The sequence below is a fragment of the Uranotaenia lowii genome, chromosome 3, assembly GCF_029784155.1.
Source record: "Uranotaenia lowii strain MFRU-FL chromosome 3, ASM2978415v1, whole genome shotgun sequence".
Taxonomy (NCBI): domain Eukaryota; kingdom Metazoa; phylum Arthropoda; class Insecta; order Diptera; family Culicidae; genus Uranotaenia; species Uranotaenia lowii.
Genome location: NC_073693.1, coordinates 253,106,266 through 253,110,523, shown reverse-complemented (window position 1 = coordinate 253,110,523; position 4,258 = coordinate 253,106,266).

Genomic DNA, 4,258 nt, shown 5'->3' with positions numbered 1-4,258 from the left:
AAATGTTAATCATGAAAAATTACAAGTTCCACGCAGATTCGATTTATCCTTCTTTTTCTAAGAATTTAAACAGAAAATTTTGATTGAAAAGTGGAATACCTCGCTTGATTTTCCTAGACCCTAATTGGGGGTGTTGTCTCTTCAGTTGTCAAAACGCCGTCCAAGGAAGAAGAGCAGCGTTTCGAAATTTTGCTCGCGCATCGCGAAAATCCGAGCTACTCGCACGCAAAGCTGGCAAAATCGCTAAAAGTTGCCAAATCAACCGTTACAAATGTAATTAAAGTGTTTGGGGAACGTTTGTCGACAGCCAGGAAGTCTGGATCGGGGGGAAATCGAAAACCGGAAGCCGCTGAGACGACAAAGAGAGTTGCCGGTAGTTTCAAGCGAAACCCTAACCTCTCTCTCCGAGATGCCGCAAATAAGCTGGGTGTATCGTCTACAACCGTGCATCGAGCCAAAAAACGAGCCGGACTATCGACTGACAAGAAGGTAGTGACTCCAAATAGCGATGATAAACAAAATACGACGGCCAAAGCGCGATCCCGAAGGCTTATTTTTTATTTACATAGTATTCCGTCTCACTTGACGAACATAATTCCTAAAATTTACTCGGTCCATGGCAACCGTTCTCCAATTCCTCGGGCACCCCACGTTGGCCAGATCACGCTCCACTTGGTCTAACCACCTCGCTCGTTGCGCCCCCGCTCGTCTTGTTCCTACCGGATTCGTAGCGAACACCTGTTTTGCAGGACAGTCGTCCGGCATTCTCGCAACATGTCCCGGCCAGCTTTCACCACCTTCTGAATACTGGGTTCGCCGTAGAGTCGCGCGAGCTCGTGGTTCTCCTTCGCCTTCACACTCCGTTCTCCTGTACGCCGCCAAAGATGATTCTTAACACACTTAACACTTAATACTCCGAGTGTACGCAGGTCCTCCTCGAGCAATATCCATTAGACTGGCCCATAACAAAAAAATCCTTATATTCCACGCGGCACCCCCTGGGTTGGTGCTTTTAGGTGAAAAAATGACTTTCTGAAAGTTTCAGGTCATTTGGCAGAAGCACGAGCTGGCGCAAAGGGCTTGAAATTTGTATGAAGATTTTCGGAAAAATGTATGGAAAATCGCCATACATTCACTCTGTGTGTTCTAAAATATGTTCCCAGTATGCTAGAAAGCTCAGAATTTCAGGAATTGTAGTTCAGACAATGACATACAAGTTTGTAGAAGATTGTGAGGCGATATGAGTTGATTGTGATGAGTTATTTGCAATTGAATGTGTGATTGTCGCATTTCTTTGATATAACGTGAACGGTGTATGGGCTAATAATCGCACTAATTTGATCGCATCGTCACACAATGAGAACAAAATATATAAAATTTGTGTCCCCGGCAAAGTTGTAGCTGATTATATAACAAAAAGTTGCAACTATGCTGAGGACACAAACTTTCTATCTGTTATCTTATGTGTGACAATGCGATCAAGTTATAAATAATAATCCACCAATATACCGTTCACGATATATCGATGAAATGCGAAACAAATCACACGTTCAATTGCAAATAACTCATCACAGTCAACTCGTATCGCGTCACAATCTTCTACAAACTTGTTTGTCATTATTTGAACTACAATTCCTGAAGTTCTGAGCTTTCTAGCATACTGGAAACATATTTTAGAATACAAAGAGTAAAGGTATGCCGATTTTTCATACATTTTGCTGAAAATCTCCATACAAATTTCCAGTCCTTTGCGCCAGCTCGTGCTTCTGCCAAATGACCTGAAACTTTCAGAAAGTCATTTTTTCACCTAAAAGCACCAACCCAGGGGGTGCCGCGTTGAAAACAGTGTTGTAAAAATCATCCCATACAAATTTGGGCCAGTCTAATATCCATGTCTCGTGCCCGTAGAGAACAACCGGTCTAATGAGCGTCATATATAGGTTACACTTCGTGCATCCCGGAGGCTGTACACGACGATGCTGACGAAGTTTGACTGCGTGGTAATGGACGACGAAACCTACGTCAAAGCCAGTTTCCGGGACAGGAATTTTATACGGCAAAAGGAAGGGGAAAAGTAGCAGATATTTTCAAGCACATGAAACTGTCAAAGTTCGCGAAGAAATATCTGGTTTGCAAGCCATCTGTCTGTGGCTTGAAAAGCAGCATTTTCATAGCTTCCGGGACTGTCAACCAAGAAATTTACGTGAAAGAGTGTTTGAATAAACGTCTGCTGCCTTTCCTGAAGAAACACGGTTGCTCCGTATTGTTTTGGCCGGATTAGGCATCTTGCCATTACGGTAAAAAGGCCATGGAGTGGTACGCCGCCAACATGCCAGAGCTCCACCCAATTGAGAAATACTGGGCTAATGTCAAGCGGAACCTAAAGAAGACCAAAAAAACTGCTGAGGACGAGCAGCAGTTCAAGGCAAACTGGCTTCCTGCGGCGAAGAAGGGGGACAAGGTGGCTGTACAAAATCTGATGGCAGGGGTTAAGCGTAAGGCCAGGAAATTCGGATTTGAAAAAGCGGAAGCCTAACTGAATATTTTTCCTGAATTTCATACTACTCAAACTTGAAAAAGAAATTTAATTTGATTTTTTGAAGAAACGATTTCACCGATTTACACGCGTTTTCCCTTGACCAAATTTTGACCGTATCATCCTTTAAATGAAGAAAAACATCATTCGTAGCCATAAGTTGGCGTATTTTTGAAAAATAATGACATGGGCCAATCTTACCCCGCTGGTGCGTCTTGTACAGTTTTCCCCTACCTTCTTCTTGATTCTACTTTCTGTGTCGCAAAGTTTACTTTTCAGCACTGAATTACAAGATTAAACTCCAAGAGTGCCTTTTCACTGGCACTGGGTCATTGATTGACCCTAGATTGTGATGCAATCGATATGCAAACCAACCGTGTTGACATTACACGTCGTTACGTCATTGACTTCAAAGCAAGTGGCTAAAAGAGTATTCAAATAAATTCTTATTCGAACAAGTGGAAACCGCTCAATTGACAAACTGATTCAGCCGCTGACGACCATCAATCTCCCTGATAGACCGTGTACGGTCGTTCGTCATCGCGAAATGCATAGAGAGGTTCGACCAATCCATACAATTGTTCATGCCAGGGGAAGAAAACTATACACAGGAGGCGGTGAATAATTTCTGTAGCATCCTGTCCCTCGATTCGCGAAAAGAAGGGTTTGTCGTTCGTCTTGTCGTCACACAAATCTCCGATCCTGTCGGAGTCTGTCAATGCAGAGGCTTAGCCACAAGAGGCAAAGGCCACGCGACCAAACCTCTTCTGGCAAAGGCAGTCTTGAACTCACTCAGCTACCGAGATGGATGGATGGATGACTTAACCACGACAATCTGTTGTCGAATTGATCGATTGCCCAGATGCAAAGAGGAGAAAAGTCACCGGGAAAATGCATCAATTGAATCCGTCCTCGCCTTCGCCTCGATGGATGGATGATGCATATATAAAATCGTTTCGCGAAAGGCGACTTCCGATCGGTTCCAGCCGATTCGCAAAAGGGCTTGAAGGCCGTGAGGGAGAAAATGTCACCGCAAAGGTTTTCTGTTGATGCGTGTGACTGAATAAACAACCCAATCAGCGCTGACTTGCAACGAATGGATTGATTGCCCGGCAGCTAGTTGCATATACATATTCTGACGAATTGATTGGCGAGAACTGCCGGCCGCCGCCATCCATGTGATGCAATTCGTAACCTGACTGTCGCAATCCGACTGACTGACTAACTGACTGACTGACTGACAAATGCATATGTCATGACAAATTATGTTTTGTGCGCATATAAATTTTCCTCCGTGAACTTCCCTCCGCAGCACGGCCCGATTGATTGAGGCCACACGCTACTCTGGAACGATATGATCGACAGTTCACATGCGACATTCGACTTGCCGATATCACGGCTGCTGCGATTTTAAGTTGCACCTTGAAAGTGGGGTTGAAAAGAAACATTTTTTTTAATTAATTGCAAAATTTTGATCGCTTAATTTTACTTTTGAAAATTTGATATATTATCATCGAGGGTTGATATCTTTGAATTTGGTCAAGAGTTTGGTAGATTAAGCTTATTTAGATTGAGTATAGAAAAAGTTTTTTTTTAAGAAATTGAAGGCTTCTTGAATTCACGATTTCTATGCTCTTATAAAAAAAACCTAGCGAGGTATCGCATGACTAATTTTCATACAATTCTTCGCGAGGTTTAAGCAGTGATGTCAATTGAATTTAT